The sequence below is a fragment of the Phyllobates terribilis genome, unplaced genomic scaffold, assembly GCF_046119375.1.
Source record: "Phyllobates terribilis strain yellow unplaced genomic scaffold, ASM4611937v1 Scaffold_5__5_contigs__length_657084704, whole genome shotgun sequence".
Lineage (NCBI taxonomy): Eukaryota > Metazoa > Chordata > Amphibia > Anura > Dendrobatidae > Phyllobates > Phyllobates terribilis.
The window spans coordinates 345,095,923-345,112,295 of NW_027362765.1; positions in this window are offsets into that span (position 1 = coordinate 345,095,923).

Sequence of the window (16,373 nt, forward strand, 5' to 3'; positions counted from 1 at the left end):
CGCTTATCTCAATCCCCTCTCAGAGGAGCACTAACATGACCACCTTGTTTCTAAGGGCTTTAAACCTCTGGTGCTTTTCTTAATCCCCTCTTGAAGGAGCACTAACCTGACCACCTTGTCTCTGAGGGCTTTAAAACTCTGGGAGGTCAAGGGTCTTTCCTTGTTGAACGCCCAGGTGTTCAGGACCCGGGCCTCACACACCACCTCTTCCAGCTGGGTTAGTACTTTGCCGGCATCCTCATACTCCCGCAACATGGAGACCACTCGGGAGGAGAAGGAACTTGCAGACTCACTGGAGCTTATCTCCCCCCAGGATCTTTCAGGGCTCTTCTTCCAGGGGCCCTGGGAACCCCTGTCGCCCTCTGTGGGTGGCATCCAGCAACTAGAGGGGTTAACACAGTCACAGGAGACGGGGAGTGTTTTAGCAGAGCCCTAGGGGGATTGAGGGGAACTTGTTATTGTAGTCTGGCTGAAGCCAAAGAGAAAGGTGGTGTGTTATCTGGATCTGACAGAAGGCAACTGAACAGGATTCAGATCAGGAGAGAAACTAAACACAGGTCAGATAAACTCTCTGAACTAACAGTGCAGAGTATTATCGGGCAGGAAGATAAGGACTGGAAGGAATTGTGTCACAGGGATCATCTCCCTCAGCTAACCCTCCCCCCCTCCATCTCCATGCAGGATAAAGAATGCTGTGTACTATTGTGTCCTTGTGAAGAAATAGCCTGTGGTTGTGTATGCATAGAAGTGTGCTGCTAAGAGATCTAATCTGTGCTGAACTGTGCTACTCAAGAGACTGTAATACTGTGCCTTGTGAAGAAACTACTGTATTGTTACTGGAGCCGGTTGCTCAAGAAACTCAGATTGTACTGTAATGAAGATTGTTGCTGTAATATCCCTGAATTGCACTGGCCGTGCTTCAGGTTACATTTCACTGTTAAACTGCAGAAAAAGACTCTTGGTCAGCAATAGGATTTATCGTGTGCCTGAGAGAAGCTGCAGCCTATGGTCGCCCTGAGTAACGGTTCCCCCAAGATTCCAACGAATTCATGAAACCCGTCTTGCCCTATGTGAACCTAGCGGCGTGCGTGTAACACTATTTTCTCCCATTCAGTTCCATCTCATTGCTTCTAGACTTACTTTGTGCAAATGAGAATACGCAGTACCACCTCTAGCATTGATAGCTTTGGGCTGAAGGCTGGGGGGGCAGCGGGACCAGTACCTACTTACTCCTCACTAACACCAGTGCTGCTCTCCTCATTCAGTCCACTACTGCTCCCATCATTTGCTGCACAGCTACTTTTATTTCCCTTACTTGTCATACCTTTACTTTCACCTCCAGTCACCCCGTTACCACTCATACTGCCACCTTCTATTACCCCATTACCACTCATACTGCAACCTCCTGTCACCCTATTACCACTATTCTCACCACCATCACCATTTACTCCACTGTTCTCTGCACCTTCCACAGTCACATCCATTCCTTCCTCCCTTGTACCTTTTGTCTCTGCACTCACACCTGCTAGGCCGGGGTAGGGGTGCATTTTCAGACTCTTTTTCCTGCAGCACCACACCCGTTTTTCTGGGATTAGTGCTGGCTTTTTGCTGGTGTTCTCTTCGAGCGCCCTGCCCCACCTACTGCAGCAGGTTGCGCCTTATTATCCTGTGCCTGTTGTTTATCAGGCAGCCTGCCCTGTACCCATAGACTTCAGGGTCTTAGTGTCACGTGTGGGTGCCGGGGCGCACTGCTGCCCTGTCATAGCAGTGCACCCACTGTTCCTTCCAGATATTTTTTCCTGCTGCTTATCTGCAGCAACATTTTTGGCACACGACTCCCCTGTCCCATCCACGCGCCTTTTCTCCTCCGATTAGGCACACTGCGCCCCTGTCACAACAGTGCGCCTCACTTCACCGGCTCCAGTTGCCCGATGCTGGAACGGTACACCCCCCTTTTACAGTGATGCGCTCCTCGGCACTGCCCCTTGCAGCACCGGCGTTGGCCGACTCAGCTGCAGTGAGCAAGGATGGAGTCTCCTCACACCGTCCCCCTCTCGCAACAGTGTGCACATCCCTCCAGCCCTCCCCAGCCCCGGTGATAACCGGTTTAGCTGCATAGGGCAGGGAGGGAATTTCCACAGGATCTCCTATATCTGACCCCATGAGTACCTCCACAGCCTTGCCCCTTGCACTGGTCCCCGCACAAGTGACAGCATCTCCGGACATCCTCTCCCCACCTTGCCTCTGCCTGAGACCCACTTCAGAGCCTGTGCCTTTAGGTTTGGTGGGGTTTACACAGGAGGTGGAAGGCACAACATCAGACATTGGTACATACTTGTAATTCACCACCTCCTGTGCAGTCCCTCCGGTCTTCTTCCTCTTCTTCTCAATCTCCTCCCGGAGGAGCACTAACCTGACCCCCTTGTCTCTGGGGCTTTAAACCTCTGGGAGATTACAGGTCTTTCCTTGTTAGACGCCCAGGTGTTCAGGATCCGGACCTCACGCAGCACCTCTTTCAGCTGGGTTGGTGCTTTGCCGGCGTCCTTGTACTCCCGCAATATGGAGACCACTCTGGAGAAGAAGGAACTTGTGGACTCACTGGAGCTCGTCTTCCCCCAGGATCTTCTTAGGCTCTTCTTCCTGGGCAAATTTCACACACAGAAGAGGACAATCCTCCCAGACTCGGTATCCCCTTCAGCGTGAGCTCCAGCAGCTTCCACCACCAAACAGAAGTGTTCATCTCCGTGCATAGTTCTCACTGAACAGTCTGCAGCTTCTATGCATTCTGCAGCTGCAGCACACAGACTACTCAGCTTTCCTAGCTGACCCATGCAGTCTCCATTCAGAGAGACTCTGGCTTGTCTCTCTCCCAGCTACAGTTCACATTTTGGCTGGACACTCACCAGCAGCACACTACACTATGCTCCTTCCAGCAGAGTGACACACCTAGTGAACACAGACCTTGGTTCTTAGTCAAAGCTAGGCAGGTAGAGCTAATGAAATCCTGGAGAGCTAGGACTTAACCCAGTCCTACCTAGCTCTGGTACAATGTATACAATAATATAGAACCAAGGATAATACACAAAAAGCAAAGAAAATCAAATGAAAAACAAAAGCAAATTCAACAAAGATGAAATCAACATACATTCTTAGGAAAGAATAAAAAGAACATTAGATAAGAAATAAAATCATACAAATAATAATATAAGTAAACAATCTTTTTTTTTCATGTCATTTTTATATACAAAAATGAAATAAAATTGTATAAAACCACTGGCCCTGCTCCCTTAATACGACCCTCTGTGCAATAAAACAATGTATAATGCAGCAAACTACAAACTATATAAACCTAAGCAAATACTGAGACTGACCTGCTGGCCTCTGCCCTTCCCTAAATACCTAAAGTATTTAGCCACCTCATTCTGACACCATAACATAAATATAACACAACATATAAAAGAAATATATTCTTGTTACACAGAGGTAGCACGCAGCTTACTGTAAACTAATTCACCATCATGACCTTGCTTTGGACACACAGTTCAGGAAACTTCTGAATTTAGATCAGGACCCAATGTCTTTCTCCATGTGGGGTCTGGGCCAGGCTAGACAGTCCTTAAACACCGCAGCCCCCACTCTCCACGGCCTCACTAAATCCCTCTATATACCATACACAATATTTACAGTAAAACAAATGAAACAGAACAAACCTTACTTATCCAAGCCTCAGGTTTGGAGCTTTCAAGTCGCCTTTTACTGGAGACAATGTGAAAAACAAAAACCTAAGTTGTGTAAAACATCAGCCTTCCACCAGGTTGGTGCCCCAAATGAGAGACCCCTCCGGATATGAAAGGCCCTCTGAGCACCCAGTCGGTCATACTCTATGGAGGCACTTTCGCCAGGTCACCTGGGATGTCACTACGCACTTCATCTACACGGAGGATTTTACTCCGTGTTGATACTAAAGAACGTGCGTTCCACATGAAATTCCTGACCACTGCGCTGACCGGGTGATTTCCAGAACGTTAATCATATGATCTGCAGCGAATGATGAAGAAATAATTGGGGTGTAGATCTGCTCCTGGAGCAGCTCCTTGTGAGAGTTTCACTTCTCGTTAGTGAGTGTCAGTGCTCGGTGTGGGTGATACCAGCGAGGACCATCATTAATTGCCTCGATAATTAGAAGAGCACAGCAGAAAGTTCACGACACCCTTTTAAGATGAGCAGATAACATGGCAGCGGCTACCTAGCTGCTGATGTCACATGTCCCTACGGGGATGATGAGAGTTGTGATCTGTGGACAATTGCGCTCACACATAAGATTACGGCTGAGTGATGTCCCACAGTCTGGACACTGTCCAGCTGGGTCATAGTCCAGTATCCGGCCAGGTCGTAGTCCAGAGTCCGGCTGAGTCGTATTCCAGTGTCCGGCCAGGTCGTAGTCCAGCGTCTAGCTGGCTCGTAGTCCAGCATCCGCTGGATGGTATCCCAGAGGACTCCCAGGTCATAGTCCAGCATCCGGCCTGATAGTATCCCAGGATGCAACCGGGTAGTAGTCTACTGTCCGGCTAGGTCGTATCCCAGAGTCTGGCCAGATCGCAGTCCACTCTCCAGTCGGGTGGTAATCCAGATTCTGGCCAGGTTGTAGTCCAGCATACAGCCGGTATATAGTACAGCGTCCGGCCGGGTCGTATCCCAGAGTCTGGCCAGGTCGTAGTCCACTGTCCGGCTGGATCGTAAGCCACTGTCCAGCCGGGTTGCAGTTCAGTATCCGGCCGGGTTGCAATCTAGCATCTGGCCAAGTCGTATCCTAGAGTCCAGCCAGGTACTAGTCCACTGTCCGGCCGGGTCGTAGTCCAGCGTCTGACCGAGTCTTAGTCCAGCGTCTGGCCAAGTTGTAGTCCACCGTCCATATACATTTGAATCTTCCCTCTCCTAGGACGATGTGTTCCCGCTTCCCCTCAGCCGCAGCTGTACCTACTTCACATCTCATTATAATTGTTTCATTAATTGGTCGTGTCCAGTTGGGATCCCACAGAGTGTAATAATGAGTTGTCCCCTGCCGGCCGCCAGTAATTGGATGCCGTAGCCTCATTAGAGTATTTACAGATAAGAGGTGGACAGAACCTCATTATTTAGAGGCCATTATCACATTATAATATCTTACAGGGAAGTAGTGATGACCCCCAGGGACAGCCGGGCAGTAACATGGGGTGCTACAAAGTTATAATACCAAGACCCCAGCAACCAGATGATGATTGGCGTTCTTTACAGGCTGATGTGCTCTGCTCTGTGCAGGTAACAGCTCAGCCCCACAACTGCATGCTAAAGCTAATGCCATCCTGCCAGTGGCCAGTAGCTACCTACCAATGTCCACCATGGTCAGTAACAACCTGCCAGTGCCCACTATAGCCAGCAACTACTACCTCTGCCTGCCAGTGCCCACCATGGCCAGTAGCTACCTACCAATGTCCACCATGGTCAGTAACAACCTGCCAGTGCCCACTATAGCCAGCAACTACTACCTCTGCCTGCCAGTGCCCACCATGGCCAGTAGCTACCTACCAATGTCCACCATGGTCAATAACAACCTGCCAGTGCCCACTATAGCCAGCAACTACTACCTCTGCCTGCCAGTGCCCACCACGGCCAGCAACTACCTACCTCTGCCTGCCACAGCCCATCATGGCCAACAACTATGTACCTCTACCTGCCACAGCCCACCATGGCCAGCAACTAGCTATCTAAGCCTGCCACAGCGCATTACGGCCAGCAACAACCTAGATCTGCCTGCAACAGCCCATCACGGCTGACAACTACTTACCAGTACCCACCATGGCCAGGAACAACATGCCAGTGCCCACCACGGCCTGCAACTACCTACCTCTTCCTGCCAGAGTCCACCATGGTCAACAGGATAGCGACCTGGTCGTGACATGGCTGAGATATATAGATGACATTTTTCTTTTGTGGCGGGGCTCAGTGCAGGAGCTTGAGACATTCATGGGCAGGTTGAATCACAATGAATGGGGTATCAGACTTACATATACCTATCATCAATCCAAAATGTCCTTTTTGGACATTAATTTGGAAATTGATGAAGGAGGGTACATACAGACAAATGTCTTTCGTAAACCGACATCTACTAATTCCCTCATTCATGCTTCGTCTGCTCACGCTACCTCTACCATTGGTGCCGTCCCGGTGGGACAATTCCTGAGGATGAGGCGCATATGCCCAACGGACTCTCAATTTGAGATCCAGTCAGCTGATCTTACTCGACGATTCCAGGAACGAGGATACAGCAATAGATGCATCCGCCGTGGCTATAGGAGGGCGAGGGTTACTCCTCGTAACCAACTATTATATTCAACTCCATCTGGTGGGAAGAGAGAAATGGGGAGGATCCGCTACATCTCCACCTTCAATCACGAGTGGGGGGAGATGCGGCGGATCCTCTCCAAACATTGGACTGTTCTTGGTGTGGAGCCTTCCCTCCGTGAATGTGTGGGGGACTATCCACTCATGACACCCAGGAAAGCCAATAACCTCGGTGACATGTTGACACGGAGTCACTACATTCCCCCACCTACCAACCCATTTGGGTCCCGTGGACCAAGATTTGGGTTCTTCCCTTGCGGCCGCTGTCTGGCCTGCGCCAATGCCGCGCGCTCTGTCTCCTTCTCCTCATCCGATGGCTCCCGGGACTATCAAATTCGCCACTTTATATCGTGTGCCTCAACCAATGTAATCTATTATGCAACCTGTGCTTGCAATTTAATCTATATTGGACTTACCACGAGAGAGCTACGGGTGAGGATACGGGAACATGTGCGCGACATTGGCGCGGCCAAGACGGTGGCCGATCCACGGGAGCTAAAAACTATTCCACGCCACTTCCAAAAAAAACATAATTGTGATCCCAAATCTTTGAAGGTACGTGGAATTGATATCTTACATCTGGGCTCCCGTGGTGGTGATTGGACTAAGATTCTGGCCCAAAAAGAAACAAAATGGATCATACGTTTGAAAACCATGTCTCCCCTAGGCCTTAACGAGACACTTAGTTTTGCTCCCTTTTTATGACATGATCTTTTTCTCCATGGATCGTTCTCCGCCTTAGATGCCATGCTACTATGCTTTGTTTATATTTGTGGCCCTAAATACTGTTCTTGCTGTTTTTAATTTGTGTATTTCGTTTTTAACATTATTTTGTGTGTTTTTTTCACCTTACTTATTTCATTATTTCCTTTTTCCCTCCTTTTCTTGGTCCTTTCTTCCTTGGTTGTCAAGATACAACATACAAAAAGGAAAACATATTTTGACCCACGTGATGACTAAATTGGACCCTATGGGATTGGCGCTATATATGGACATTTGGACATTTGCTATATGTTTGACAACATTGTCTGTTTTCTTTCAAATTCTTGTATTTCAATGATTATTCCATGTAACACTTTGCCATACCATATCTGAGATGCATGATGTTCCCTGTATTTTGATCCTTTTCTATTTTCCGTGGGTTGTTTGCCTTTTGTTAAAGGCAACTTTGTGTCTTGGGGATTGATTTGTGGTGCGCATGCGCCGGAGGTACGCTGTTTTCGGCCCGGGCACGGCCGTCTTCTTCCTAGCCGCGCGCTTCCGGGGCACATATCATGTGCTTCCGCTATGCGCGTTGCCGGGTGACGGACGCTGCCCACGCCGATGGCACTCGACGTCCGGCGCATGCGCCGCTCGGCACTAATCATCTCCTCATTTCCGGTCACATGACCTAATATGCGGTCATGTGACCATGTATTAGACTTTAAAAAGGTCCTGGTCTCCTCTACACCTATGCCTCTTGAGAAAGCCCTCTGCTAAGGGGCGAAACGCGCGTCGAGGCCCTATTTGGGCCACTTGGTACTTCTAGTTCTCCTGGCCCTTGGCCTGTCTATTACTTTTATCTACACTTGTGCTTGGTAAGCGACACTCTGTATTTATATTGACACTGTATACTTACCTGTGCACCTGTACTGACTTGTGCATATGTATGGTGTCTGCTATTTCTACTATTTTTTGTGCTTACCTTCTCCCCTTCCTCCACTTTGAGGGAATTTTGTCTAGTATATATACTTTGTATACATATTACTATGTGCTGTATTTTGTAATCTATTATCTATTCTATGCTGCCACTTCCAGTGGCTACTTTTATATCTGGTATCTAATAAAGTTATATTGTTTTTATGCCTATATGTACTCGGCTTCTCCTATTATTATATGGTCAACAAATACCTACCTCTGCCTGCCACAGCCCACTATGGCCAGCAACTACCTACCTCTGCCTGGCACTGCCCACTATGGCCAGCAACTACTTACCTCTGCCTGCCGCAGCCCACTATGGACAGCAACTACCTACCTCTGCCTGCCACAGCCCACTATGGCCAGCAACTACCTACCTCTGCCTGTCACAGCCCACTATGGCCAGCAACTACCTACCTGTCTGGCACTGCCCACCACAGTCAAAATCTATCTGCTACTGCCACCATGGTCAGCAACAACCTGCCAGTGCTCACCACGGCCAGCAACTAAGTACCTCTGCCTGCCACAGCCCATCATGGCCAGCAACTACGTACCTCTGCCTGCCACAGCCCACGATAGAAATCCACTACCTATGTATGCCTGCCACAGCGCATTACGGCCAACAACTACCTACCAGTGCCCACTATGGCTAGCAACAACTTGCCAGTGCCCATCACAGCCAGAAACTACCTACCTCTTCCTGCCAGTGCCCACCATGGCCAGCAAATACCTACTTCTGCCTGCCACAGCCCACTATGGACAGCAACTACCTACCTCTGCCTGGCATGCCCAGCACGGTCAGCAACTATCTGCCACTGCCCACCATGGTCAGTAACAACCTGCCAGTGCCCACTATGGCCAGCAACTACCTACCTCTGCCTGCCCACCACGGTCAGCAACTATCTACTACTACCCACCATGGTCAGCAACAACCTGCCAGGCCCACCACGGCCAGCAACTACCTACCTCTGCCTGCCACAGCCCATCATAGCCAGCAACTACGTACCTCTGCCTGCCACAGCCCACCATGGCCAGCAACTACATATCTCTGCTCGCCATAGCCCATTACGGCTAGCAACTACCTACCTATGCCGGCCACAACCCACTTCAGCCAGCAACTACTTACCTCTGTCTGTCACAGCCCACTACAGCCAGCAACTGCCTATCTCTGCTTGCCACAACCCACCACGGCCAGCAGCTATCTACCTCTGCTTGCCACTGCCCACCAATGCCAGCAACCACCTACCTCTTCAAACTACAGCCCACCACAGCTAGCAACTACCTACTTCTGCCTGCCACAACCCGCAATGGCCAGCAACTACCTACCTCTGCCTGCCGCAGCCCACTATGGACAGCAACTACCTACCTCTTCCTGCCACAGCCCACTATGGCCAGCAACTACCTACCTCTGCCTGTCACAGCCCACTATGGCCAACAACTACCTACCTGTCTGGCACTGCCCACCACAGTCAAAATCTATCTGCTACTGCCCACCATGGTCAGCAACAACCTGCCAGTGCTCACCACGGCCAGCAACTAAGTACCTCTGCCTGCCACAGCCCATCATGGCCAGCAACTACGTACCTCTGCCTGCCACAGCCCACGATAGAAATCCACTACCTATGTATGCCTGCCACAGCGCATTACGGCCAACAACTACCTACCAGTGCCCACTATGGCTAGCAACAACTTGCCAGTGCCCATCACAGCCAGAAACTACCTACCTCTTCCTGCCAGTGCCCACCATGGCCAGCAAATACCTACTTCTGCCTGCCACAGCCCACTATGGACAGCAACTACCTACCTCTGCCTGGCATGCCCAGCATGGTCAGCAACTATCTGCCACTGCCCACCATGGTCAGTAACAACCTGCCAGTGCCCACTATGGCCAGCAACTACCTACCTCTGCCTGCCCACCACGGTCAGCAACTATCTACTACTACCCACCATGGTCAGCAACAACCTGCCAGGCCCACCACGGCCAGCAACTACCTACCTCTGCCTGCCACAGCCCATCATAGCCAGCAACTACGTACCTCTGCCTGCCACAGCCCACCATGGCCAGCAACTACATATCTTTGCTCGCCATAGCCCATTACGGCTAGCAACTACCTACCTATGCCGGCCACAACCCACTTCAGCCAGCAACTACTTACCTCTGTCTGTCACAGCCCACTACAGCCAGCAACTGCCTATCTCTGCTTGCCACAACCCACCACGGCCAGCAGCTATCTACCTCTGCTTGCCACTGCCCACCAATGCCAGCAACCACCTACCTCTTCAAACTACAGCCCACCACAGCTAGCAACTACCTACTTCTGCCTGCCACAACCCGCAATGGCCAGCAACTACCTACCTCTGCTCGCCACAGCTCACCATGACCAGTAACTGTCACAGCACACTACACCCAGCATCTACCTAGCTTTGCCTGCCACTGCCCACCAAGGACAGCAACTACCTACCAGTGCCCACCATGGCCAGTAACTACTTACCTCAGCTTGCCACAGCAGCCCATCATGGCCAGCAACTATGTACCTCTGCCTGCCACAGCCCACCATGGCCAGCAACTGCCTAACTCTGCCTGCGACAGCCCATCACAGTCAACAACTACCTACCTCTTCCCGCCAGTGCCCACCATGGCCAGCAAATACCTACCTCTTCCTGCCAGTGCCCACCATGTCCACAACTACCTACCTCTGCCTGCCTCAGACCGCTATGGCCAGCAACTACCTACCTCTACCTGGCACTGACCACCATGGTCAGCAACTACACCTATGCCTGCCACAGCTCACTACAGCCAGCAACTGCCTATCTCTGCTTGCCACAACCCACCACGGCCAGCATCTGTCTACCTCTGCCTGCCACTGCCCACCAATGTCAGCAACCGCCTACCTCTTCAAACTACAGCCCACCACAGCTAGCAACTACCTACCTCTGCCTGCCACACCTCACCACCACCAGCAACTATATACCTCTGCCTGCCACAGCCCACCATGGCCAGCAACTTCCTATCTCTGCCTGTCATGACCCACTATAGCCAGCAACTACCTATCTCTGCTTGCCACTGCCCACTAAGGCCAACCACTACCTGCCAGTGCCCACCATGGCCAGCAACTAAGTACCCCTGCCTGTCACAGCCCACCACAGCCAGCAACTATCTATTTCTGCCTGCCACTGCCCACCAAGGCCAGAAAATACCTGCCAGTGCCCACCATGGCTAGCAACTACCCACCAGTGCCCACCGTGGCCAGAAACTACCTACCTCGGGCTACTGCAGTCCACCATTGTCAGTAACTATCTACCTTTATCTGTCACAGCCCACAATGGCCAGCAACTGCCTATCTCTGCCTGTCACAGCACACTACACCCAGCATCTACCTAGCTCTGCCTGTCACTGCCCACCAAGGTCAGCAACTACCTGCCAGTGCCCATCAAGGTCAGCAACTACGAACCTCTGCCTGCCACAGTGCACCACGGCCAGCAACTATCTGCCAGTTTCCACCATGGCCAAGAACTACCTGCCAGTGCCCACAATGGCCATCAACCACCTGCTAGTGCCCACCTTGGCCAAAAACTACCTACCTCTGCCAGCAACAGCCCACCATGGCCAGCAATTACCTACTTCTGCCTGCCGCAGCCCACCATGGCCAGCAACTACCTAACTCTGCCTGCCACGGCCATCACAGCCAGCAATTACCTACCTCTGTCTGCCACAGGTAAAATCTGTCCCAGGGCCCCAAGCACTACATCTGGTTCTGTGATGCTCCTGCCGGGCAGAGGGTTCCCAAGTACTGCATCTGATCTCGTCCGGCTCCTGCCGAGTGGAAGATCCCAAAACACTACATCCAGTCCTGGCATTCTCCCGCCCGACAGAAGTGCACCAAGCACTATATCCAGTCCCATCCTGTTCCTGCCCGAATGAGAGGCCTCAAGCACTAAATACGGTCCCATCCTGCTTCTGCCCAGTCAAGGGGTCCAATCACTACACTCAGTCCTGACCTGCTCCTGCCAGGTCGAGGGGCCCAAGCATTACATCCAGTCTTGTCCTGCTCCTCCCTGGCATAGGTGCCCAAGCACTACATTCAGTCCTATTCTACTCTCGCCCAGTGGAGAGGCCCAAGCACTACATCCGGTCCCATCCTGTTCCCGCCCGGCATAGAAGCCCCAAGCAATACATTCAATCTCGTTCTACTCTCACCTGGTAGAGGGGCCCAAGTGCTAAATCCAGTCCTATCCTGCTCACGACAGCAGAGGGGCCCCAAGCACTACATCCGGTCCTGTCCTGCTCCCGCCCAGCGAAGAGGTCCGGGACAGTGTGTGGCCGCAGTCTGGGTGTTTCCGCAACGTGTTTCCATACATTGTGTTATTCAGAGCTGTTGTTCTGTGAAGGCTGTCATTAGCGTTTCTGTGGATCATGAATGGAGGAACGCGGGATCTCACACTGACCACAGCGTCAGCCAGAAATTAGCGCCATTGTCTGAACGCAGTCACATGACCGGCTCGGAGGGTAAACAGAAAAATCCATAAGAATAATAATTATGGGAATATTGCGGACACAAAGGCTCGGCAGCGGGCGGCCCCAGCTCGCTCTGCACAGAACTTTCCTTCATTATCTACGCTTCGTACAAGTAGGAAACATGGCTCGTGGCCACAAGAAAAGCAATCAAGATTTCCGTGCTCCCAGCATGCAGCGCTATTAGCCGGCAGGGCCAGCGTCTCCGGCTCATCTCACATTCCTCTCACCTTGTCTCTGTTTGTTTTGCCAATGACTGAAGATGAGGGAACATGAATTATAGAAGGTTCTTCATTAGCCGTGGATATTTCCGGACCCTCCATATAAGTATTTAATACGCCGCTCCTGAGATCTCGCGCCCATAACATTGACTTAAAGTGACTGCGAATCTTAATTGGAAGAAGTCAACAGTGGAGACTCTTCTATAATTCCCTGTGACTGATGAGCGCAGAACCAGAGTGAAGTCTGGGGCGAAGATCGCACCACCCAGAAGACCCCACTACATATATAAGGTAGACATCCCCGTGCACTGCTACCTTCTGCCCTGTACTCATTGCATACATACGGTTGCTCCAGTATCTTATATAGCACTGCCTACACACTACCCTGTATATGATGGATGGTGGACGGACTGGTGACATCACACATCTAACTGCTGTATGCTTATGATGGATGGTGGACGGACTGGTGACATCACACATCTAACTGCTGTATGCTTATGATGGTGAGTGGGCTGACTGATGACATCACACATCTAACTGCTGTATGCTTATGATGGTGAGTGGGCTGACTGATGACATCACACATCTAACTGCTGTATGCTTATGATGGTGAGCGGGCTGACTGATGACATCACGCATCTAACTGGTGTATGCTTATGATGGTGAGCGTGCTGACTGATGACATCACACATCTAACTGCTGTATGCTTATGATGGTGAGTGGGCTGACTGATGACATCACGCATCTAACTGGTGTATGCTTATGATGGTGAGCGTGCTGACTGATGACATCACACATCTAACTGCTGTATGCTTATGATGGTGAGCGGGCTGACTGATGACATCACGCATCTAACTGCTGTATGCTTATGATGGTGAGTGGGCTGACTGATGACATCACGCATCTATCTGGTGTATGCTTATGATGGTGAGCGTGCTGACTGATGACATCACACATCTAACTGCTATATGCTTATGATGATGAGTGGGCTGACTGATGACATCACACATCTAACTGCTGTATGCTTATGATGGTGAGCGTGCTGACTGATGACATCGCACATCTAACTGCTGTATGCTTATGATGGTGAGCGTGCTGACTGATGACATCACACATCTAACTGCTGTATGCTTATGATGGTGAGCGGGCTGACTGATGACATCACGCATCTAACTGGTGTATGCTTATGATGGTGAGCGGGCTGACTGATGACATCACACATCTAACTGCTGTATGCTTATGATGATGAGTGGGCTGACTGATGACATCACGCATCTAACTGCTGTATGCTTATGATGGTGAGCGGGCTGACTGATGACATCGCACATCTAACCGCTGTATGCTTATGATGGTGAGTGGGCTGACTGATGACATCACGCATCTAACTGGTGTATGCTTATGATGGTGAGCGTGCTGACTGATGACATCACACATCTAACTGCTGTATGCTTATGATGGTGAGCGGGCTGACTGATGACATCACGCATCTAACTGGTGTATGCTTATGATGGTGAGTGGGCTGACTGATGACATCACGCATCTATCTGGTGTATGCTTATGATGGTGAGCGTGCTGACTGATGACATCACACATCTAACTGCTATATGCTTATGATGATGAGTGGGCTGACTGATGACATCACACATCTAACTGCTGTATGCTTATGATGGTGAGCGTGCTGACTGATGACATCGCACATCTAACTGCTGTATGCTTATGATGGTGAGCGTGCTGACTGATGACATCACACATCTAACTGCTGTATGCTTATGATGGTGAGCGTGCTGACTGATGATATCACACATGTAACTGCTGTATGCTTATGATGGTGAGCGGGCTGACTGATGACATCACACATCTAACTGCTGTATGCTTATGATGGTGAGTGGGCTGACTGATGACATCGCACATCTAACTGCTGTATGCTTATGATGGTGAGTGGGCTGACTGATGACATCACACATCTAACTGCTGTATGCCTATGATGGTGAGTGGGCTGACTGATGACATCGCACATCTAACTGCTGTATGCTTATGATGGTGAGTGGGCTGACTGATGACATCACGCATCTAACTGCTGTATGCTTATGATGGTGAGCGGGCTGACTGATGACATCGCACATCTAACTGCTGTATGCTTATGATGGTGAGTGGGCTGACTGATGACATCACACATCTAACTGCTGTATGCTTATGATGGTGAGTGGGCTGACTGATGACATCACGCATCTAACTGGTGTATGCTTATGATGGTGAGCGTGCTGACTGATGACATCACACATCAAACTGCTGTATGCTTATGATGGTGAGCGGGCTGACTGATGACATCACGCATCTAACTGGTGTATGCTTATGATGGTGAGCGTGCTGACTGATGACATCACACATCTAACTGCTGTATGCTTATGATGGTGAGCGGGCTGACTGATGACATCACGCATCTATCTGGTGTATGCTTATGATGGTGAGCGTGCTGACTGATGACATCACACATCTAACTGCTGTATGCTTATGATGGTGAGCGGGCTGACTGATGACATCGCACATCTAACTGCTGTATGCTTATGATGGTGAGTGGGCTGACTGATGACATCACACATCTAACTGCTGTATGCTTATGATGGTGAGCGTGCTGACTGATGACATCACACATCTAACTGCTGTATGCTTATGATGGTGAGTGGGCTGACTGATGACATCACACATCTAACTGCTGTATGCTTATGATGGTGAGCGGGCTGACTGATGACATCGCACATCTAACTGCTGTATGCTTATGATGGTGAGCGTGCTGACTGATGACATCACACATCAAACTGCTGTATGCTTATGATGGTGAGCGGGCTGACTGATGACATCACGCATCTAACTGGTGTATGCTTATGATGGTGAGCGGGCTGACTGATGACATCACACATCTAACTGCTGTATGCTTATGATGGTGAGTGGGCTGACTGATGACATCACGCATCTAACTGGTGTATGCTTATGATGGTGAGCGGGCTGACTGATGACATCACGCATCTAACTGCTGTATGCTTATGATGGTGAGTGGGCTGACTGATGACATCACGCATCTATCTGGTGTATGATTATGATGGTGAGCGGGCTGACTGATGACATCACGCATCTAACTGCTGTATGCTTATGATGGTGAGTGGGCTGACTGATGACATCACGCATCTATCTGGTGTATGATTATGATGGTGAGCGTGCTGACTGATGACATCACACATCTAACTGCTATATGCTTATGATGATGAGTGGGCTGACTGATGACATCACACATCTAACTGCTGTATGCTTATGATGGTGAGCGTGCTGACTGATGACATCGCACATCTAACTGCTGTATGCTTATGATGGTGAGCGTGCTGACTGATGACATCACACATCTAACTGCTGTATGCTTATGAAGGTGAGTGGGCTGACTGATGACATCACGCATCTATCTGGTGTATGATTATGATGGTGAGCGGGCTGACTGATGACATCACGCATCTAACTGCTGTATGCTTATGATGGTGAGTGGGCTGACTGATGACATCACGCATCTATCTGGTGTATGATTATGATGGTGA